The sequence below is a fragment of the Delphinapterus leucas genome, chromosome 18 (assembly GCF_059928025.1).
Source record: "Delphinapterus leucas isolate spDelLeu-1000000601 "Yukka" chromosome 18, BTC_Dleu_Yukka2, whole genome shotgun sequence".
Classification (NCBI taxonomy): domain Eukaryota; kingdom Metazoa; phylum Chordata; class Mammalia; order Artiodactyla; family Monodontidae; genus Delphinapterus; species Delphinapterus leucas.
Genome location: NC_143146.1, coordinates 44,621,898 through 44,646,834, shown reverse-complemented (window position 1 = coordinate 44,646,834; position 24,937 = coordinate 44,621,898). Strand labels below are relative to the sequence as shown.

General features: G+C 34.7%; 1 long non-coding RNA gene across 4 annotated transcripts in view; it reads right to left on the bottom strand.

The window, feature by feature from the left end:
• Nucleotides 1-24,937, bottom strand: part of LOC149746847 (uncharacterized) — a 28,446-nt gene continuing 3,509 nt past the window's right edge. The window contains exons 2-3 of one of the 4 annotated variants that reach the window (XR_016388676.1): nucleotides 19,938-24,937; nucleotides 1-18,654 (exon numbers count right to left, since the gene is read on the bottom strand). This is a non-coding gene — a long non-coding RNA (uncharacterized LOC149746847). The other 3 variants (XR_016388677.1, XR_016388675.1, XR_016388674.1) reach the window with 3 other exon arrangements.

Below are 24,937 nucleotides of genomic sequence, written 5' to 3'. Positions count from 1 at the left end.
ATATAACGTATTTAAAAATTTTATTGCAATAGTATCAAAGTACTATGAATAATGAATGCATTTTGAATGCAAAGATTTTTCACTAAAGTTCACAGCTTCTTGAAAGTCAGTTTTACATTCCAAAGTCAGTGCTTTATATTCAATTTAGTATACACTCATTGATCTCTTTCTATGTGCCAATCAGTGCACTAATTCTAGGACTATAAAGGATGACGGAAGGAGATAGACTCATTGAATTATAGACAGTATGTAAATCAATCCATTAAATTAAAACAGATTGAGGAGACATATAGAATACCCTTCTTTACAGTGAAAAAGATGCTATCAACTCTAGAGGTAATCTCATAATCTAATGATTAATTAGGAATAATAATAATATTAATAACACCTCAAAACTTTAATGAGAAAGGGATTCTAATAATAGAAAATATTCACATTTGATTAAAATACAAATATATGTGAATTATTATGGCAAATAGATATGAACATAATTTGAAATTTAAGCTTGTTTGGGTAAGTAAATTATGAGTAAATGTCACCTTTTAGACATGTTCAGATTCCATCACGTTTTGCTTTTTTTGTTTACAAATCAAAATTAATTCATCCTTGTCAACACTCAAAATGAAGGTAAATGTAATAAATAGGTTTTAGAAACAAATAATCGAAATAATCCACAGCTTTATTGTGTTCTACAGTCTCCATGAGTCCTACTTAGTTTCTTTTTCTTTTTTCTTTTATTTTTTCTTTTCTAATATTTTTTTTAAATTCTTGCTGTCCTTTTCTTTTTAAATCAGTCCTCTTGAAGTTATTTCAGTTTTATCCAAGTTCTGTTTTAATTTTTGTCATGCCCGTTTTTCTCTAGCTTTATTCAGGTATAAATAACATACAATAAACTTTGCTAATATTTTTTAATAGATCTTTATTGGAGTATAATTGCTTCACAGTACTGTGTTAGTTTCTGTTGTACGCCACAGTGAATCAGCCATATGTATACATATGTCCCCATATTCCCTCCCTCTTGAGCCTCCCTCACAAACTCCCTATCCCATCCCTATAGGTCATCTCAAAGCACCAAGCTGATCTTCCTGTGCTATGCTGCTGCTTCCCACTAGCTAATTATTTTACATTCGGTAGGGTATATATGTCGATGTTACTCTCACTTCGTCCCAGCTCCCCTCTCACACCCCATATCCTCCAGTCCATTCTCTATGTCTATATCTTTATTCCTGCCCTGCAACTAGGTTGATCAGTAGCTTATTTCTTTTTATTTTTTTTTAAATTTCATCTATATGCATTAGCATACAGTATTTGTTTTTCTCTTTCTGACTTCACTCTGTATGACAGACTCTAGATCCATCCACCTCACTACAAATAACTCAATTTCATTTCTTTTTATGGCTGAGTAATATTCCATTGTATATATGTGCCATATCTTCTTTATCCATTCATCTGTCAATGGACATTTAGGCTGGTTCCATGTCTTGGCTATTGTAAATAGTGCTGCAGTGAACATTGTGGTACATGTCTCTTTTTGAATTATGGTTATCTCAGGGTATATGCCCAGTAGTGGGATTGCTGGGTTGTATGGTAGTTCTGTTTTTAGTTTTTTAAGGAACTTCCATACTGTTTTCCACAACGGTTGTATCAATTTACATTTCCACCAACAGTGCAGAAGGGTTCCCTTTTCACCACATGCTTTCCAGCACTGATTGTTTCTAGATTTTTTGATAATGGCTATTCTGACCAGTGTGAGGTGATACCACACTGTAGTTTTGATTTACATTTCTCTAATAGTTAGTGATGTTGAGCCTCTTTTCATGTGCCTCTTGGCCATCTGTATGTTTTCCTTGGTGAAATGTCTATTTAGGTTTTCCACCCATTTTTTAATTGGATTGTTTGTTTTTATGATGTTGAGGTACATGGGCTGTTTGTATATTTTGGAGATTAATCCTTTGTCTGTTGTTTCATTTACAAATATTTTCTCCCATTCTGAGGGTTGTTTTTTGTCTTTATGGTTACCCTTGCTGTGCAAAAGCTTTTTAGTTTAATTAAGTCCCATTTGTTTCTTTTTAATTTTTATTTCTGTTACTCTAGGAGGTGGGTCAAAAAAGATCTTGCTGTGGATTATGGCAAAGAGTGCTTTTCTATGTTTTCCTCTAAGAGTTTTATAGTGTCTGGCCTTACATTTAGGTCTTTAATCCATGTGAACTTTATTTTTGTGTATGGTGTTAGGGAGTGTTCTAATTTCATTCTTTTAAATGTAGCTGTCCAGTTTTCCCAGCACCATTATTGAAGAAGCTGTCTTTTCTCCATTGTATGTTCTTGTCTCCTTTGTCATAACTTAGGTGACTATACATGTGTGGGTTTATCTCTGGGCATTCTATCCTGTTCCATTGATCTATATTTCTGTTTTTGTGCCAGTACCATACTGTCTTGATTACTGAAGATTTGTGGTATAGTTTGAAGTCAGGAAGCCTAATTCCTCCAGCTCTGTTTTTCTTTCTCAAGATTGCTTTGACTATTTGGGGTCTTTTGTTTTTCCACACAAATTGTAAAATTTTTGGTTCTAATTCTGTGAAGAATGCCATTGGTAGTTTGATAGGGATTGCATTGAATCTGTAGATAGCTTTGTGTTGTATAGTCATTTTCACAAAATTTATTCTTCCAATCCAAGAACATAGTATATTTCTTCATCTGTATATGTCATCTTTGATTTCTTTCATCAGTGTTTTATAGTTTTCTAAGAACAAGTCTTTCACCTCCTTAGGCAGGTTTATGCCTAGATATTTTATTATTTTTGTTGCAATGGTAAATGTGAGTATTTCCTTAATTTCTCTTTCTGATTTTTAATTCTTGGTGTATAGGAATACCAGAGATTTCTGTGCATTAATTTTGTACCCTGCAACCTTTCCAAATTCATTGATTACTTCTAGTAGTTTTCTAGTGGCATCTTTAGGATTTTCTATGTATAGTATCATGTCATTTGAAAACAGTGACAGTTTTACTTTTTCTTTTCCAATTTGTATTCCTTTTATATCTTTTTCTTCTCTGCTTACCATGGTTACACCTTCCAAAACTATGCTGAATAAGATCAGTGAGAATGGACATCCTTGCTTGTTCCTGATCTTAGAGGAAATGCTTTCAGTTTTTCACCATTGAGTATTATGTTTGTTGTGGGTTTGTCATATATGGCCTTTAGTAGGTGGAGGTCGGTTCCCTCTATGCCTATTTTCTGGAGAGTTTTTATCATAAACGGGTGTTGAATTTTGTCAAAAGATTTTTCTGCATCTACTGAGGTGAGCATATGGTTTTTATTCCTTAATTTCTTAATGTGGTGTATCACATTGATTGATTTGCATATATTGAAGAATCCTTGCATCCCTGTGATAAATCACACTTGATCATGGTGTATGATCCTTTAATGTGTTGATGGATTCTGTTTGCTAGTATTTGCTCAGGATTTTTTCATCTATGTTCATCAGTGATATTGGTCTCTAATTTTCTTTTTTTGTGATATATTTTTCTGGTTTTGGTATCAGGGTGATGGTGGCTTTGTAGAATGAATTTGGGAGTATTTCTCCTTCTGCAATTTTTTGGAAGAGTTTGAGAAGAATGGATGTTAGGTCTTTCTAAATGTTTGATAGAATTTTCCTGTGAAGCCATCTGGTCCTGGTCTATTGTTTGTTGGAAGTTTTTAAATTACAGTCTAATTTAATTACTTGTGAGAGGTCTGTTTATATTTTCTAATTCTTCCTGATTCAGTCTTGGAAAATTGTACCTTTCCAAGAATTTGTCCATTTCTTCGTGGTTGTCCATTTTATTGGCATATAGTTGCTTGTAGTAGTCTCTTATAATCCTTTGTATTTCTGCAGTGTCAGTTGTGATTTCTCCTTTTTCATTTCTAATTTTACTGAGTTGTGTCCTCTCCCTTTTTTTCCGGATGAGTCTGGCTAAGGGTTTATTAATTCTGATTTTCTTCTCAAAGAACAAGCTTTTAGTTTTATTGATCTCTGCTGTTGTTTTCTTCATTTGTTTTTCATTTATTTCTGATCTGCTCTTTATTATTTCTTTCCTTCTGCTAAATTTGGGTTTTCCTTGTTCTTCTTTCTCTAGTTGTTTTAAGTGTAGGGTAAGTTTGTTTATTTGAGATTTTTCTTGTTTCTTGAGGTGAGATTGAATTGCTATAAACTTCCATCTTAGAACTGCTTTTGCTGCATCCCATATGTTTTGGGTCTTCATGATTTTGTTGTCATTTGTTTCTATGTATTTTTTTATTTCTTCTTTGATTTCTTCAGTGATCTCTTGATTATTTAGTAGTGCATTGGTTAGCCACCATATATTTGTGTTTTTTACAACTTTTTCCCTGTATTTGATTTCCAATCTCATAGCATTGTTGTCAGTAAAGGTGTTTGATATGATTTCAATTTTCTTAAATTTTCCAAGCCTTGATTTGTGACCCAAGATGTGATCTCTCCTGGAGAATATTCTGTGTGCACTTGAGAAGAAAGTGTATTCTGCCACTTTGGGGTAGAATGTTCTATAAATATCAATTAAATCTATCTGGTCTATTGTGTCATTTAAAGCTTGTGTTTCCTTATTTATGTTGTGTTTGGATGATCTGTCCATTGCTGTAAGTGTGGTGTTAAGGTCCCCTACTATTATTGTGTTCCTGTCAATTTCTCCTTTCATAGTTGTTAGCATTTGCCTTATGTAGTGAGGTACACCTATGTTGGGTGTGTAAACATTTATAATTGTTATATCTTCTTCTTGGATGGATCCTTTGATCATTATGTAGTGTCCCTCTTTATATCTTGCAACAGTCTTTATTTTGAAGTCTATCTTATCTGATATGAGTATTGCTATTCCAGCTTTCTTTTGATTTCCATTTGCATGGAATATCTTTTTCCATCCCTTTACTTTCAGTCTGTATGTGTCCCTAGGAGTGTGTCTCTTGTAGGCAGGATATATATGGGTCTTGTTTTTGTAAACATTCAGCCAGTCTGTGTCTTTTGGTTGGGGCATTTAATCCATTTACATTCAAGTTTATTATTGATATGTATATTCCTATTACCATTTTCATAATTGTTTTGGGTTTGTTTTTGTGGGTCTTTTTATTTTCTTGTGTTTCCTGCCTAGAGAAGTTTCTTTAGCATTTGCTGTAAAGCTGGTTTGGTGGTGCTGAATTCACTTAGCTTTTGTTTGTTTGAAAATCTTTTGATTTCTACATTGAATCTCAATGAGATCCTTGCTGGGTAGAGTAATCTTGGTTGCAGGTTTTTCTCTTTCATCACTTTAATTATGTCCTGCCACTCCTTTCTGGCCTGCAGAATTTCTGCTTAAAAATCAGCTGATATCCTTATGGGGATTCCTTAGTATGTCATTTTTGTTTTGCCCTTGCTGCTTTTAATATTATTTCTTTGAATTTATTTTTTGTTAATTTGATTAATATGTGTCTTGGTGTGTTTTTCCTTGGGTTTATACTGTATGGGACTCTCTGTGTGTCCTGGACTTGAGCGACTATTTCTTTTCCCATGTTAGGGAAGTTTTTGACTATAATCTCTTCAAATATTTTCTCAGACCTTTTCTCTTTCTCTTCTTCTGGGACCCCCTATAATTCAAATGTTGGGGCATTTAGTGTTGTCCCAGAGGTCTCTAAGATTGTCTTCAATTCTTTTCATTCTTTTTCTTTATTCTTCTCCTCAGCAGTTATTTCCACCATTTTGTCTTCCAGCTCACTTATTCTTTCTTCTGCCTCAGTTATTCTGTATTTTTTTCCTTCTAGTGTATTTTTCATTTCAGTTATTGTGTTGTTCATCTCTCTTTTGTTTTTCTTTAGTTCTTCTAGATCTTTTTAAACGTTTCTTGTATTTTTTAAATCCATGCCTCCATTTTATTTCTGAGATTCTGTATCATCTTTACTATCAATACTCTGAATTCTTTTTCAGGTATATTGCCTATTTCCTCTTCATTTATTTGCTCTTGTAAGTTTTTACCTTGCTCCTTCATTTGATGACCTTTTTTTTGCCATCTCATTCTTTTTTTTTTTAGTGAGTTGGATTGTGTTCCTGTCTTACTTGTTGTTTGGCCTGAGGCTTCCAACACTGGAGTTTGTAGGCTGTTGGGTAGAGATGGGTCTTGGTGCTGATGAGGACCTCTGTGAGATTTCACTCTGATGAATATTCAGTGGGGTCTGAGGTTCTCTGTTAGTCCAGTGGTTTGGACTTGGAGCTCCTACCACAGGAGCTTCAGCCTGACCCCTGGCTTGTGAACTAAGATCCCGCAAGCTGCATGTGGTGGCCAAAAAAAATTTTAAAAGATAGAGAAAAATAGCAAAGCAAAAAATAAAATTAGACTAGGAAATTAACAGATATGTTAGAAAGAATATAAAAATAAATATAGAAGAATCAACAACTGGAATGTACAACAGTACAAAAATAGTAAGAAAGAGGAGGAGGGAAAAATAAAGAAAAGAGGGAAAAGACCTTGGCTGTGCTGGGCTGTGCCTAAGGACGGGTGAGGTTTGAGTTGTGTGTGGGGCTTATGCTTACAAACCACAGGGCTAGAAAAGGCCCTGGAGGCTGTGGGTAGTGGGGCTCTGGCTCAATGGAACAGAAGGGGCCCAGGTGTGCACCCAACTCCTGGTATCAGATGTTGAAGGACATCACCTGGGAGCTCAGCAGGATACCCATGCCTGAGTGGGTGGGGCAAACATGCTCTCCTCCTCTCCTGATCTCCCCAACCACAGGGGCGCTCATCCTGTCTGGCCTCCACTTCTCCTCCCTCCTCAGTCCCCCCACGTCCTATCAGTTCACTTGGGGGTTCCTCCCTTCTCTTTGGGTGTCCGGGTCTCCCACCAGCAGTGGGCAGGCGCCCTAGTTGTTGGGAGACACTAACTCAGTGTCTTCCCACACCACCATCTTCTCTTTTCTTTTCTTTTCTATCCTTTCCTTCCCTTTCTTTCCCTTCCCTTCCCTTTCCTCCCTTCCCTTTCCTTTCCTTTCCTTTCTTTTCTTTTCTTTTTTTTTGTCTAGTTTTGAAGGGACTTAGAAATTCACAAAAGTATTACAAGTGAATGGATACAGAATTCATATCTTTACACTGTCACCTGTATAGATCAAATGTATTCAGTTAAACTGCCATTTCTCAATGTTAATAGGGAAGAAAAAGTATTTATTTTTTATTCCATTCATGGTAGCACAGTGAAAAACAAACAAACAAAAATTCACAAAACTTTCTTAGCCCTTTGCAAACAAAGAGTAAAATTACAGAAATGTGCAATGGAGCAGTATGACCAAGTCACAGTTCAGTGGCAATTAGTGAGGATGATTGTGCTTGCTCTCTCCAGGAGATATCACTAAAGAGATTGGCAAGTACACGCTTTACCTATCTGTGGCAAAATATATAATTGGGGGTGATGCAACTAGCAAGGGAGATGTAAAGCTTCACTCATACTGAAAATATGTTTGTCTGTTTTAACTGCATTCTTCCTCTGTGTAAAGAGAAAAAAGAAAAAAAACATTGTGTAGCTTAATTTACATGAATGATTATTTTTTGTAACTGTTAATTAAGGAAGACCACTTTTATCTACATTTATAGAAGTATCACTGAAAAGGGGAGTCCTTGCTGTTGTATACTGAGATGGAAGAATTTTCTCTTTTCCAAAGAGAAGTCTTATATATTTTATTAGAGCCTCAGGGCAAGAGTCTGCTTGTAAGGTTTCAATATATTATTTATGCATTTACTTCCTTGAATATAAAGGAACATAAATATATTCACTTGGTAGAGCAGAAAGCTTATCTAGTCATCCATTTCAAGTTATCCTTTTTTTTAAAACATCTTTATTGGAGTATAATTGCTTGACAATGCTGTGTTAGTTTCTGCTTTATAACAAAGTGAATCAGCTATACATATACATATATCCCCATATTTCCTCCCTCTTGTGTCTCCCTCCTACCATCCCTATCCCACCTCTCTATGTGGTCACAAAGCACTGAGCTTATCTCCATGTGCTATGCGGCTGCTTCTCACTAGCTATCATTTTACATTTGGTAGTATAAATAAGTCCACAGCACTCTCTCACTTTGTCCCAGCCTACCCTTCCCCTCCCCGTGTCCTCAAAGTATTTGTTTTTCTCTTTCTGACTTACTTCACTCTGTATGACAGACCCTAGGTCCATCCAACTCACTACAAATATCTCAATTTCATTTCTTTTTATGGCTGAGTAATATTCCATTGTATATATGTGCTATGTCTTCTTTATCCATTCATCTGTCAATGAACACTTAGGTTGGTTCCATATCTTGACTATTGTAAAGAGTGCTGCAATGAACATTGTGGTACATGACTCTTTTTGAATTATGTTTTTCTCAGGGTATATGCCCAGTAGTGGGATTGCTGGCTCGTATCATAGTTCTATTTGTAGTTTTTTAAGGAACCTCCATACTGTTCTCCATAATGGCTGTATCAATTCACTTTCCCACCAACAGTGCAAGAGGGTTCCCTTTTCTCCACACCCTCTCCAGTATTTATTGTTTGTAGATTTTTTGATGATGGCCATTCTGACTGGTGTGAAGTGATACCTCATTGTAGTTTTGATTTTCATTTCTCTAATGATTAGAGATGTTGAGCATTGTTTCATGTGTTTGCTGGCAATCTTTATTATTTCTTTGAAGAAATGTCTATTTAGGTCTTCTGCCCATTTTTCGATTGGGTTGTTTGTTTTTTTAACATTGAGCTGCATGAGCTGCTTGTAAAATTTGGAGATTAATCCTTTGTCAGTTGCTTCATTTGCAAATATTTTCTTCCATTCTGAGGGTTGTCTTTTTGCCTTGTTTATGGTTTCCTTTGCTGTGCAAAAGCTTTGAAGTTTCATTAGGTCCCATTTGTTTATTTTTGTTTTTATTTCCATTTCTCTAGGAGGTGGGTCAAAAAGGATCTTGCTGTGATTTATGTCATAGAGTGTTCTGTCATGTTTTCCTCTAAGAGTTTTTTAGTGTCTGGCCTTATATTTAGGTCTTAGTCCATTTTGAGATTATTCTTGTGTATGTGTTAGGGAGTGTTCTAATTTAATTCTTTTACAGGTAGCTGTCCAGTTTTCCCAGAACCACATATTGAAGAGGCTGTCTTTTCTCCATTGTATATTCTTGCCTCCTTTATCAAAAATAAGTTGACCATATGTGCGTAGGTTTATCTCTGGGCTTTCTATCCTGTTCCATTGATAAATATTTCTGTTTTTATGCCAGTACCATAGTATCTAGATTACTGTAGCTTTGTAGTATAGTCTGAAGACAGGGAGCCAGATTACTCCACCTCCGTTTTTCTTTCACAAGATTGCTTTTGCTGTTAGGGGTATTTTGTGTTCTTTTTCATTTATTTCTGATCTGAACTTTATGATTTCTTTCCTTCTGCTAATTTTGGGGGATTTATTTTTTGTTCTTTCTCTAATTCCTTTAGGTGTAAGTTTAGGTTTTTTCTTTGATATGTTTCTTGTTTCTTGAGGTAGGATTGTATTGCTATAATCTTCCCTCTAAGAACTGCTTTTGCAGCATCCCACAGGTTTTCAGTCATTGTGTTTTCATTGTCATTTGTTTCTAATTATTTTTTGATTTCCTCTTTGATTTCTTCAGTAATCCTTCCAGTATTAAGTAATGTATTGTTTAGTCCCCATGTGTTGGTATTTTTTTACAGATTTTTTTCCTATAATTGATATCTAGTGTCATAGAGTTGTGGTCCGAAAAGATAAGTGATAGGATTTCAATTTTCTTAAATTTACCAAGGCTTGATTTGTGATCCAAGATATGATCTATCCTGGAGAATGTTCCATGAGCACTTGTGAAGCATGTGTATTCTGTTTCATTTGGATGGAATGTCCTATAAATATCAATTAAGTCCATATTGTTTAATGTATCATTTAAAGCTTGTGTTTCCTTATTTATTTTCATTTTGGAAGATCTGTCCATTGGTGTATGGTGTCAATTGGTGTCAATGTCCCCTACTCTTATTGTGTTACTGTCAATTTCCCCTTTTATGGCTGTTTGCATTTGCCTTGTGTACTGTGGTGCTCCTATGTTGGGTGCATAGATATTTACAATTGTTATATCTTCTTCTTGGATTGATCCTTTGATCATTATGTAGTGTCTTTATTTTAAAATCTATTTTGTCTGATATGAGAATTGCTACTCCAGCTTTCTTTTGATTTCCATTTGCATGGAATATCCTTTTCCATCCCTTCACTTTCAGTCTGTATGTGTCCCTAGGTCTGAAGTGGGTCTCTTCTGGACAGCATATACATGGGTCTTCTTTGTGCATCCATTCAGCCAGTCTTTTGGTTGGGTCATTTAATCCATTTACTTTTAAGGTACTTATCGATATGTATGTTCCTATTCCCATTTTCTTAATTGTTTGGGGTTTGTTATTGTAGGTCTTTACCTTCTCTTGTGTTTCCTGCCTAGAGAAGTTGCTTTAGGCTTTGTTGTAATGCTGGTTCGATGGTGATTAATTTTCTTTGCTTTTGCTTGTCTGTGAAGGTTTTAATTTCTCTGTCAAATCTGAATGAGATCCTTGCTGGGTAGAGTAAACTTGGTTGTAGATTTTTCCCTTTCATCACTTTAAATTTGTCCTGCCAGTCCCTCTCGCTTGCAGAGTTTCTGCTGAAAGATCAGCTGTTAACCTTATGGGGATTCCCTTATGTGTTATTTGTTGTTTTCCCCTTGCTGCTTTTAATATTTGTTCTTTGTATTTAATTTTTGATTGATTAATATGTCTCTTGGTGTGTTTATCCTTGGATTTATCCTGTGTGGGACTCTCTGTGCTTCCTGGACTTGATTAACTATTTCCTTTCCCATTTTAGGGAAGTTTTCAACTATAATCTCTTCAAATATTTTCCCCATTCCTTTCTTTTTCTCTTCTTCTTCTGGGACCCCTATAATTCGAACGTTGGTGTGTTTAACGTTGCCCAGAAGTTTCTAAGACTGTCCTCAATTCTTTTCATTCATTTTTCTTTATTCTGAGCTGCAGTAGTTATTTCCACTATTTTGTCTTCCAGGTCACTTATTTGTTCTTCTACCTCAGTTATTCTGCTATTGATTCGTCCTAGAGAATTTTTAATCTCATATATTTTGTTGGTCATCATTGTTTGTTTGTTCTTTAGTTCTTCTAGGTGTTTTTTAAACATTTTTTGTATTTTCTGCTTTCTATTTCCAAGATTTTAGATCATCTTTACTATCATTACTCTGAATTCTTTTTCAGGTAGACTGCTTCTTTCCTCTTCATTTGTTTGGTCTGGTGGTTTTTTTCCTTGCTCCTTCATCTGCTGTGGGTTTCTCTGTCTTCCTATTTTGCTTAATTTACTGTGTTTGGGGGTCTCTTTTCCACAGGCAGCAGGTCCATAGTTCCCATTGTTTTTGGTGTCTGCCCCCAGTGGCTAAGGTTAGTTCAGTGGATTCTGTAGACTTCCTGGTGGAGGAGACTAGTGCCGGTGTTCAGTTGGATGAGGTTGGATCTTGTCTTTCTGGTGGGCAGGACTGCGTCCACTGGTGTGTTTTGGGGTGTCTGTGACCTTATTATGAATTTAGGCAGCCTTTCTACTAATGGTGGGGTTATGTTTCTGTCTTGCTAATTTTTTGGCTTAGGGTGCCTAGCACTGTAGCTTGCTCATCGTTGATTGGAGTTGGGTCTTAACGTTGAAATGGAGATTTCTGGAAGAGCTTTTTGCCGGTTGATATTACGTGGAGCGGGAGGTGTCTTGTGGACAAGTGCCCTGAACTCAGCTCTCCCACCTCAGAGGCTAGGCCTGACACCCAGCTGGAGCACCAAGACCCTGTCAGCCACACAGCTCAGAAGAAAAGGAAGAAAAAAGAAAGAAAGGATAAGAATAAAATTAAATAATTTTTAAAATAAATAATAAAACTATTAAAAATAAAAAAAGAAAGAAGAAACAAAACCAAAAAACAAATCCGCCAATTATAACCAGTGCTAAAAACTATACAAAAAAAAAAATAACAAAACAGAAAATGACAAAAAACGGAGAGATAGGACACAGAACAAATGGTAAACACAAAGCTATACAGACAAAAACACACAAAGGAGCATACACATACACACTCACAAAAAGAGAAGAAGGAAGAAAATATAGTATCGTTGTTCCCAAATTCCACTGCCTCAATTTTGGGTTGATTCATAATCTGTTCTGGTATTCCATAGATGCATGGTACATCAGTTTGATTGTGGAGATTTAACCTGCTGATCCTGAAGCTGCTGGGAGAGATTTCTCTTTCTCTTCTTTGTTCACACAGCTCCTGGGGTTCAGCTTTGGTTTTGGCCCCACCTCTGTTTGTAGGTCTCATGAGGGTGTCTGTCCCTCACTCAGCCAGGACGGGGCTGGCAGCAGCTGATTAGGGGGCTCTGGCTCACTCAGACCGGAGGAAGGGAGGGGATGGAATGCAGGGCAAGCCTTTGGTGGCAGAGGCCAGCGTGACCTTGCAACTGGCTGAGGTGTGCCGTTTGTTCTGCAGGGGAAATTGTTCCTTTATCACCGGACCCTGGCAGAGGCGGGCTGCACAGGCTCCCAGGACGGGAGGTGTGGATAGTGACCTGTGCTTGCACACAGGCTTCTTGGTGGCTGAAGCAGCAGTCTTAGGATTTCCTGCCCATCTCTGGTGTCTGTGCTGATAGCCGTGGTTGGCGCCCACCTCTGGAGCTTGTTTAGGCAGTGCTCTGAATCCCCTCTCCTCTTGCACCCCAAAACAATTGTCTCTTGCCTCTTAGGTCCAAACTTTTTCCCAGACTCTCTCCAGGCTAGCTGTGGCGCAGCAGCCCCCTTCAGGCTGTGTTCATGCAGCCAACCCCAGTCCTCTCACTGAGATCTGACCTCCGAAGCCTGAGCCTCAGCTCCCAGCCCCCACCTGTCCCGGCCGGCAGATGAGCAGATAAGCTTCTTGGGCTGGTGGGTGCTGGTTGTCAGCACCAATCCTCTGTGCGGGAATCTCTCCACTTTGCCCTCTGCACCCCTGTTGCTGAGCTCTCCTCGGTGGTTCTGAAGCTTTCCCCTCCCCCATCCCCACCCCCATCTACACCACTGAAATGGCTTCCTAGTGTGTGGAAACGTTTCCTCCTTCACATCTCCCTTCCAGTCACTCAGGTGCCATCCCTATTCTTTTTCTGTTTTCTTTTGCCCTACCCAGGTACGTGGGGAGTTTCTTGCCTTTTGGGAAGTCTGAGGTCTTCTGCCTGCGTTCAGTAGGTGTTCTGTAGGAGTTGTTCCACATGTAGATGTGTTTCTGATGTATTTGTGGGGAGGAAGGTGATCTCCACGGCTTACTCTTCCGCCATCTTGAAGGTTTCTATCAAACTCTTTAACACATTTGTGACTCAGCTTTACAATAGAGATTACAGATTTTATCTATGAGATTTTATTCATACTTCTACAAATATTTTAATGTAGATATTGCCATAGGAGAGCATATATTGTATTGATTGCAATATAAATGTCAGAATCAAAGACTATATTTAGGCTTTCAAAAACCACAGGACTAATTTTACCTGATGTACTTAAAAATTTAGAAGTAGTTCTATTGCCTTTTCTTTTTTTGTATTTCTCAAAAAATGTGAATTGAGACTTTTTTAGATATACCTAGAGACAACTGAATATCATAAATTTAAAAATTATTTAATGTCATACTATTTGTCTTTCATTACTCTACATTAGCACCTGTCATATTGCTTAAGATAGGGAGGACTTCAATAGATATCTGCTTCTCTAATAAGTGAATTAATAAAGTATATAGTCACATTCATAGAAATTAATTTAGACTTACTCATCATCATCTCATAATTCTTATATGGGCCGAAAAATGAGTGACAAGGAAAATGTGTATTTTAATTATTTGAAAGTCAGTGAGATTTTCTAGAGGAATATATCACCACATCTGTGTGTCACCATTATTATTTGTATCAATTCCTCTTTCAATGTGAGGAAACTGGGCTGAAAATTACTAATATTAAGAGTTTTTCTTGTTAAATATAAATCTTGAGCAAATTATCAGGAAATATTTTGTTTCTGCTTGTTTTTCATCAAGGTAATTATTTTATACATGATAAACGATTTAACATTTAGTAAAGCCTCTAGTGCATCAATAGCATGATAATATCATGTGTAAGTTTTACATATTTTATAGCAAATAAGAGTAACTTTTCATTATTCATAAATTTACCTAAATATCAATTAAATTTTCAAATTTACTTCAGTAAATTAGTATATAGATTTCTCATGTGTATGATGACACAAAAGAAACTTAGATAGAAAACAGTGACATTTATCATAGGTGTGTTTAATTTAGGTGACTATGATTATATGTTTAAGAGAGAGAGGGAGAGAGAGAGAGGAAGATCTAAACAGAGTGTAGAGGAGAGAAATATTTAAATAGGGTGGACAAGTTGACATGTAAATTACTCAATGAGTTTATGCTAGTGAGTAGGCATGAGAAGGAAGACAGAAAACTGCTTTCTATTGGTTAAATTCAACTGCAGCAAGACCTGTAATGGTTTTAGCATCTCACAATGCAGTGTATAATGTAGAGTGTTCACATGTATGATACAGATTTTTCATATCACTTGCTTACTAATTTTACCTCTAACCATTTTAAGAAACTTCAATGCCAGAAGATAAACTAACTGTAGAACCTAATTATGGTTGACTTATGTAGAAAGATTTTGCTTATACTAATTCACTTTCCATACTTAATTTCAAGCTTACTTTCCACCTTTACACTTGTATTTATAACTCTAAGCTACCTTCTAAGGCAAGTGCATATTTCTAAATTTTAAAAATCTCTTATTTATTAAAAAGCCAGAATAATATAGTATTATATTCTCTATATCCTTGAAGAAAACATTCTATTGTTATACTGAAATGAAAAAAGAGAGAGCTATTTTAAGTGGTGTCTTGATTACTAATTAATAAATTACCATAGTGGTCCCCAAAATTCTTTTCACCACTCTGACAAACTTGAGAAATATTTCACAGTTCCCATTATGCAATTTTCAAATGGGAATTAAGCACTCTGAAATGAATATTAGAAAAGTGAAAGGACAGAGAACTATAACTAGGGAGAAGACTTCTCAAGTGATTCTTACACATTTTTGGGGAGTTCTCTTAAGAATCATTGACATGAAAAGATTGGCATATGTGCTGCATAATTGATTCACATGCACACACACACATTTAAGAAAGAAGAATGACAGTAAGGAGGAAAGGGGACAAAATACAATGAAAGGCAAAAACACACAAATCAAATATTGAATAGTTTGTAGCTTTGTCTAGTGGTAACTTATTTGTATCATCTGACTCATCTCTCTCAGATACTTTATGAAAATGTCTAAAGTGAAGGAATTTATGATAGATTCTTAATTGGAGGCCAGAGGCCCAAGGAAGTAACAGTGGCTGTGTGGCCCTTGCTGCTTTGCACTTTTCCCTAATACTTGAACTACCCAGCCACTCACATTCTATTTTAAATATCTTATCATACAATTGCAATAAAATACAGGTAATATTTATTCCTGTTATTAACAGCAAAACAAGTTAAAAACTCTCCAGGCTTCAAGGCAGATGATATACCCATGGACACCAAACAATAAGCATAAAATAGAAGACTTTATGCATATGATAATGACATTTCATCTTGTCTCTTTAGCATTCAAAATCTTACAAATATTTGATGTCACTTTGGCTTAGGATTTATTAAGATTGCTGTCTTTTCTATTTACCCACAAAAGAATTTGCCAGAATATTAAAATCAACAATGCCATGGATTTTAAACTAACTGCAAGAGATAAAGTCCAAGAAGACCTTAACATTTCTGTCAGCTTGACTAAACCTCAGGCAGGCTTCTTGCTGCTGTTAGGTTCCTGACCTTTTCTCATAGCAGCTCTTACAGATTCCAAATGGCCTAACCACAGAGGTCCTTCCTCTTCCATTTCTTAAACTATTTACTTGAGAAAACTTGTCTTTCTTTGTGCCTTGAAGTGTATGTAAATTCTTTCAAAAAGTTTCTTGCTGGTTTTACAATCCAGGGATGTCTTTTTCAAGGACCCAGGAGCCATCACTTTGAAATGTAAATATCGATCAAGATAGTGTTCCCCGGTGCCAGTTTCTCTGGGAGGGTAAGGAGCCAAACTCTTATGACAGCCTTGCTTCAATTAGTAAAACTTCCTCCTGTCATGAGATATCTGGATAAGGCCAATTAGCAAACATACATAGCCTTACAATTCCCTCCACCCCAGCTCTTAAAAACTCCTGCCCTTTTTTCAGTGGAGTTGAGTTCAGAACACACTCTGGTCTCCCTCTAATTGCAATAACCTTGAATAAGTTCTTCCTTACCTGTTTACTTTTTCCAGTGAAATCTTTTCTTTGATAGTTATTATCAAGGTTTATAGAATACTTTGGTATATTAAAAGCCCAAAAGAAATTAAGTCTTGCTGTCCTCTGAATTCTAATGAAGAACATAATTTATCTGAAACCCATCAATGTTATGATTATTCATATATTTATATATATTTTGTATTAATAAAATATTGATTTAAAAATAAATCTTCAGTGAATCTTCAAATTTTAAACAATTTCATTGAATACAAGTATCTGTATAAAAACTGGTAATAGGAGCTGAGATTTAATAATTTGTCATGCAATATAAATTGTGCCTGTTTTCACACATTGCCAAATGGTATCCTTGTATCTCCCTGTAAAGGAGATACTATTATCATTCCAACAGAAAACTGAGGTTTAGACTAGTTAAGAAAATTGACAGAGGTCACACACTTTGTGAATTTTGAGCCTGAACAAACTTGAAGCCTGAAGTTTTCTATGACTTTGTTTATTTGTAGGGGTAATTATGGTATTTTACAATCATTTTTGGTTATTTCTATAATGATTACATCGGAACATATTCATCTCAGAAATGCCATCTCATTAACTGTACACACATTTGTTTATTCTAGGAATGACGTTTTCCACATATATTCATCCTGCAAATATCTGAAATTGCACATTTAAGGCTCAACTTTGTTTTAATTATTTCTAATTAAAATTATCTTAAAAATACTTTTAAAAATATGATACAATGCTACTTTCCATTTATTCTAGTCATATTTCAATGATATTATTTTTTAATGGAGTGTGATCTTTGATTCATATAAAGTGGTTTGTCCCTACATTAAATGAGTCCAAATTGCTGTTGATGTTCTGCCGTGCAGATTGATAACATATTCAATTTTTCTTCATTTCAGGTTTTATAAGCACTATCAAATAAACATGTTCCAGCTATGAGTCTACCATTCACAATAAGTAGGTTAAGACTGAAAAAGCTAAATAACCATTTTGTGCGAAAGGTAACCCTAATTAATATAATATTAAGTGAATGCCTGTGGTTTAAAACCATCTATGTATTTTCTTTGGCATATATATATATATATATATATACATATATATATATGTATATATATATATAAACCCTAACCTAATTATATACAGTACATATAGGTTTGAGGCAAATGAAATTGAGTTTCAATCCTCTCTAATACATAGTTTCATGTGCCACAAATTTTCACAGATACCAAAGAATCTTCCACCTAATGGAAGTAAAAATAATAATAAACTTTCTATACAATGAGGTTATTTAAGATTAATTTACAATACAATACTATTCTCTATTTGTTTTTATCTTTACTTACTTTATTCTGCATCATTTTTTTGAATTTGTATAAAAATCAAATATATCTTGTATAGTCAGGCCTCTTTCAATTGCAACTAATGGAAATTCACTTCTAAGAAGCCAAAACAACAGAAGGCAATTATATTTCTTAATTAAACAAAAAAGAAAAACAAAACATGATTTCAGAAGTGGCTAGCCCAAAGTTTTTAATGAAATCAGTGACTTCTTATTCTCTTATCTCTGTTTTTCTCTGATGGTTTTATGATCTCAAGTCAGCTGGATTCATGGCTGGCTATTTCCTAGGTTTATATTCTTAGAGTTCTGTGATCAAAGAGGAAAAGGAACGACTTCATCCTCAAAACAATTTGAAAATTCCTAGGAAAGGACACAGACATACTTGGATCATGTCGTATGCCTACAGCTTGAACCAACATCACTGCTGAGGAGGGGATGCATGTTTATCTCTGTAACAGGCATAGAATAGGATGAATGGATGGCTGGTGTGCAAGTCTAAGGGACTGGTTAGTGAAAAACAGTATACAAGTGTTTCATACTCTAGTAACAGAAATAAGTGACAGGGGTATATAGCAAAGAACTGAAATTGAAGTTTCCTCTGAAAAAGTATGATGTGCTTAATTTTTATGTTCTTTATCAAGAATTAACATTTCATATACAGCATTGTTAATTGCAAATGAAACAACTTCTCCACATAGTAATATAAATGACACAGGCTAGCTTCATTAGATTAATAAGCCAATGACTCCAATTTTCTAATTATGCACAATGCACCGTTTCTTTCAAACTAAGACATCTTTTAATTAGATAAATATGTCATCTATAGGTCATTGACAGCTAAGATGATCACTGATGATTCAGTTTAGTCCAAGGTAACTTAATACTCCCATGGGATTTCCAGAAAAATTTCATCTTTGAATCAAAAAGTTCTTTTCTAGTAAAGGATAATAGAGAAGTAAAATAAATTTCCAAATCCTTAACTTTTTCATACAGAGTAATCTAACCCAAGAGATAAATGCAACATTTCCCAGAAACACATGTGAAGATGTCCTTTCAGTGGTGCAAACTAATTGTTTGAAAGAAAGCATATGATTGAAAAAGAAAGATTTTATTTAAAAATAAAATATTTTTTATTGTCAATATTTAATAAAATGTCATTCTTCTTAAGAAGAAGAAATATAAAATGTACTCAAAAGAAAAATATTTGGACCACCAAATAGTCATGGAAAACAATCCTTTCCATTTTCTATGTTCATCTATAAGAATATTAAAATTGATGCTCTGGGAATATTTGCTAAATATATTCTTTTAAAAAGTAATAAAATAATAGTACTTCAATTAAATGATTGCAAGTGGTATAAATATTATTGCAAACACATAATTGTCTATTTAAAACAAGTATCATGTAAAGATTACAATTAGAAATAGAACAAAAATTTTTCATTTTCCCCCCAGTCTTCAAGCCAGTTGTCCAAATAGCATAATGTCAAATAATAAACCAAATAACATAAGGCCAAATAATGAATATGATTATTAATATCATAGAATATTTTCATATCTATAGTTCTTACACAGAATATTATCAAAATGTTTTATATTCTTACTTTTGGTGTCTTATCAGATTTGGCATGTAAACTAATCTTTATAAAGTTACTTATTCCACAAATGATATTGCAACAAAACACATTTATAAAGATAAAAACTTTAGATATGAGATTTGGCATAATATTTTGTTTGTTGCAAAAGGATAATTTCATTTTTTCTCAGCGTTTTAATATCCTAAAAGAACAAAACCTTATGTTATTTGTGGACTTAAAGTTTAAAAATCAGAATAGGGATACAATACATATATGTACATTATGTTAATTTTTAATAAACCTCCTTTATAAAAATATTTTGGAATTATTATTCCATTTCCTTATGATATGATTTAACTAAAATTTGTTTTTCTGCTAATCTTTTCATTCAAAAGTCCAGTTTATTACCTTTTTTCTGTACTTATAATGCATAAACTTGAACAAAATATTCCTATAAGAAAATATTGCTATATGTTAGCTGAGTAGATTCTTCAGGGATTTCTGGGTTCTAGCACACATTTCCATGGATTCTTATCAAGCATCTCTCTGTCTATATAAAACAGATTTAGATCATATGCTCTAAAAAATAACTGAAATATGAGAATAATATTTTTTTTTTCCCGGTACGCGGGCCTCTCACTGTTGTGGCCTCTCCCGTTGCGGAGCAACAGGCTCCGGACGCGCAGGCTCAGCGGCCATGGCTCACGGGCACAGCCGCTCCACGGCATGTGGGATCTTCTCGGACCGGGGCACAAACCCGTGTCCCCTGCATCGGCAGGCGGACTCTCAACCACTGCGCCACCAGGGAAGCCCAAACGTACCGTTATCTAGGATACAAATAATAACAAATTCAAACAACGTGTGAATAGAGAATACATACTAAAAACCTATCATGAAAGTATGATGGTCAAGAACTCTCGCGGTAAAACGTCAGACAAAAACCAAAACAAATGATCATGACTTCTGGTAGTTCTGGGGCTGAACAACCTACTCATACAAACAAAAGCACAGGTATTAAAAACTATTACATGAAAGGAAACTATCATGAGTCATTTATTTAAATGTTGAGTGGACCATCACATTAAAATAACTGGAGTCTTTCAACACCCCATGACATACAGAAATAGCAAGTCAGACATATGGATCTGACAGGATATGATACAACCCTTACAAACTCTCACTACAGAAGAATGGACACACGGTGTAATGAACCAACTAGCCAAATGAATACAAACAGCCAGTAAACCTCACCAGTAAATCAAATGAATACAAAATAAAACAAAATGTGGTTATTCTCCTATCAGATTAAGCCAAGATTCTGTAAGAAAAGTCTTCAAAATGTCTATACTTTTTCCACGTTCTGCAGTACGCCACAGCCAGAAACCAGATACACCAGGTGGTAGAGGTTCAGGACCATAACATTCTTTACCAGCAGAGTGTTTCATTCCATTACTTACGGGTTGCTTTGCGGCCAAGCCTATGTTTGACAAAGCATGAAAAGAAGGAATCAAGATGCACCAAAGGCCTACAGAGAAACTGTCACACATGTACACTTTGAAAGGAATCAAACAGGCACTTGACAATGATGCCAAGGCCATAAAGAAAAAGAGGATCATTTTGTACAAAGGTTTTACATAAGCCAGCATTTTTAAAAAATATAAGTTCTCTACAGTAACAAGTTATTTTAACTAAAATAAAAGTATTGAGATGTGCAGAAATGCAAAAATAAATTTTTAAAATAATCCCAAAGTAAGATACATTTTATGTATTATGCAGAAACACTCAAGTTTACTGAATCTTAGAACACCTTTGGCATTTCTGAATCTCAAGGATACACAAACACAGATACACCCATGACTTCTGCCAAACAGAATCTTCAGAATTAGACCAAAATTTCAATTTAAGATGAATTTTTCTATGTAAAAACAATAAAAGTTATAAGGCTGCAAGTTGCTGGGTGGTAGGTGAGTCAATGTTACTCTCCTATAAGCCTGTCAACCTTCACTGCTCCTTTGATTTCATATAGAAAATACACAAAAAAACAAATGAAACCCACAGGATAAAAGAGTGAAATGTGGAGACTTATCCTATATTTCAGTAGTAAAGAGGCAAGTATCTTTATATGAAATATTTGGTTGCAAAAACTAGACCTACGTGTTAATATTTTATTTAGAACAAGCCACATATTAAAATTCACATTTAAATATTTAATTTGAATTTACTGAAAACAAACATCATAGGTTAAAAGGGTTATATTTATCCTTCAAAGCTACTATATTTTGTGTTATTTTATTTATTTATTTTAATAGATTTTTACTGGAGTGTAATCGCTTCACAATTCTGTGTTAGTTTCTGTTACACAACAAAGCGAGTCAGCCATACACATACACATGTCCCCATATCCCCTCCCTCTTGAGCCTCCCTCCCACCCTCCCTATCCCACCCCTCTAGGTCATCGCAAAGCACCGAGCTGATCTCCCTGTGCTATGCTGTTGCTTTCTACTATATTTTAGCAGCATTAGGATGCAGGGTAAAATGGAGTGTATGTGGTAATATAGGACAAATATTTCATAGAGTGTAGCTTATTGACAATCACCACACGATCCTGTGTGATTTACATGCCTCTTAAAAATATATAGGAGCTCAGTTCATTTTGTGCTATTTTATTGTGTTTTTTAACTTAATTACCATCAAAAAAAATGTTTGTATGCATGTGGTTTGTATGTGTATACCCTTCCTTTACTTTCAGAAACGAATGCAAATACATTTGTATTAAAATTTTTTTTAATTACACTTTTCTTGTTAGGAGATAAAAAAAGTTTCTAATAAAAGTTCCCATCTTTTTTTTAGGCATACATAATTACAATATAAATGTGACACCACTCACACCATTATTTCACCCCAATACTCACCTGGATCTAGGTATATAGCCAGATACTGATTTGGCTTACCTCTATGTCTCCAAATAACTGAGGCAAATACAAAAAAAAAAGCCCAAGAAATAAAATTACTCTTAAAATAGCTCAATGAGTTTGTATATTTCAGTTACATTTCCACTTTGTTTAATCATGCTAAATAAAAAAAAGTTTAACTGTTTTCTTCTCATTCCATGATGCCCTATTACATACCGCCAGGTACTAATTTTACAGAATTCCTAATATACATGCTTTATTTATATATATTTCCATTTCTAATATCATAGCAAAAGTCAACTTAGCTATTTTAAGAATACTTTACACGTGATATAAATTTTTAATAATATCTAATTAGTGTGATACCACAAATCTTAACTTCTTTGTATGTACTATTTCATTATTAAAATATCACTCTCTTGAAATAACAATTGGCAGACGATCATAAGCTTTTTTTTGACTTCATAAACACTCTTAACAACTTCTATTTAATACGCTATTGTCCAAGCAAGTTGATTAATAGAGCATCAAAAACATTGGGCTTCCCTGGTGGTGCAGCGGTTGAGAGTCCGCCTGCCGATGCAGGGGACACGGGTTCATGCCCCGGTCCGGGAAGATCCCACATGCCCCGGAGCGGCTGGGCCCGTGAGCCATGGCCGCTGAGCCTGCGGGTCCGGAGCCTGTGCTCTGCAACGGGAGTAGACCACAACAGTGAGAGGCCCGCATACCGCAAGAAACAAAAACAAAAACAAAAATACATCTTTAAGTAGAAAAAAAAAGCTGTATTTATGCAGATGTTTACAATAGTTTATTTTAGGTTATTTCCAGTTTTTCACCAATTTAAAAAATTGACCAACTCAATTAAAACCTTGTGAATACAATGTTAAAAAGTACAACTATGAATCATAGAATTTAAATTTAGTATGAAAAGAGAAGAATGGCAAATTATATTGAAGCTACGTGGAATCATGTTTATGGACAGCAGGAAGAGAAAATAAAAATGTAAATATTGCTTGATAGGATAATGGGATTAGAGATGGTCTTTTAAATTTTTCATTCTTATGCTAATACAATACCTTTATAAAACCCCCAAATCTTCAAACAACACATTTAAAAAAAATTGTGGTAAACTACACAAAACAGAAAATTTATCATTTTAACCATTTTAAAGTGGACCGTTCAGTGATATTAAGTCAACAAATTTTTAAAACTTTCAGAGAGCACCTGAATAAAAGATGTGTTGTCCATTGGTGATTTTAATGTATCTGGTATATAACTAAAGTCACCACAAAACTCTTTCTGGGAAATTGGCAGATCATAAACATAAAAAATTTATTTTGCTTTATATTAAACCTTATTGTTCTGCTGTTTCAAAATTCAAAGTTACTCACAAGAAAGAGTCAGTTTCATATTAGATTTGGTTTCACAAATGCTGCTCCTGCTGTTCATTCTTATCACCAACAAAAAAGGACAATTTGTGACTAACCATAATATGTTCCAGAAAATGAAAAGTTAAGGTCTCTTAGAAACAATACAAACGTTATCAGTAGAAGTGAATTCTAGGAAATTTATATATTCAGGAGAATGTGAAACTTACACCACTGATTGTTAAAGGGTTTTAAAAGCTTTCTATTACAATTACATTTCGTAACAAAATAATAGGCTTAGTTGTAAAATCCTGGGTTAACTACCATTTGGAAAATTAAATATACATTACAGTAAACATTTAGAAAATGGTTTTCTAAAATGTTCAATCTAGGTAAATAAACTTGTCTGTAGAAGTCTTTTATAAGGATCATACATATTTCAAGTTTTTTGAATCATTCAGAGAAACAAGATATTACCTGATTCAAAAATTTAGGTAAGCATTTCTAAGAAAGAAGCAGGAAACAATGGGAAGGTTGGAACTGAGAAGAAATTTTGTTTCTTGTAGCGCAAAAGGTAATTCTGGATTTAAAAAAAATCATTCCTCAAAAGCACCACTACTAAAATTATCATCAAAGTGCACCCCAAATTTCAACTGCAAAGTGTCAGAAGTAATTATCAACCAGGAAATATTTTCAAAATAACGAAGTTTTTATGAGATCCAAACAATAATGTTGGTTAATATTAACATCTCTTTAAATTCATTTATTATATCTATATTCTATAAATTCTCATAAGTCTCAAAATAATCACAGGCTTCCTAATATGCATGTAGTTAATATTGGCTGCTTTAATTTTAGCACACCAGAAAACATAAGGGGTATAAGTTCAGAAAGAGTTACCAACTCTAATAGTAGCTTTTCCTTTTCGATCACTTCTCCAAATTAGAGTTCTCTTTTTCTGTCTAGCAGCTTTGGATGGTTCCTTCACGATGGAGAAGTTATCCACTGGTACTGAGACAGAAATGATAAATATGCCATTAAAGTTTCAGGTAATTTAGGGGGGTTTGATCTTCATTGGAAATTAAGATACTTTAAGTTAATAAAAGGTTTTCAATCTGCATTTCTGGGAACCTAAATTAAAGAATCACACAGCATTTTCAAAAACAGAAAAGCCATTTCATTTGACTAAAAACTTAGTTTTAAGATGGCAGAAAGTACCTTGATAATTTTCTTTTAAGAAAGAAAAACAAGCCATTAAAGAGAAATTCTTCCGAGAGGACTGAAACGTGTGATATACCTCTGACTTGGCACTCCTTCCATCTGGAGAACTTTTTGGATAACTGCTTTCATCACACAATGAT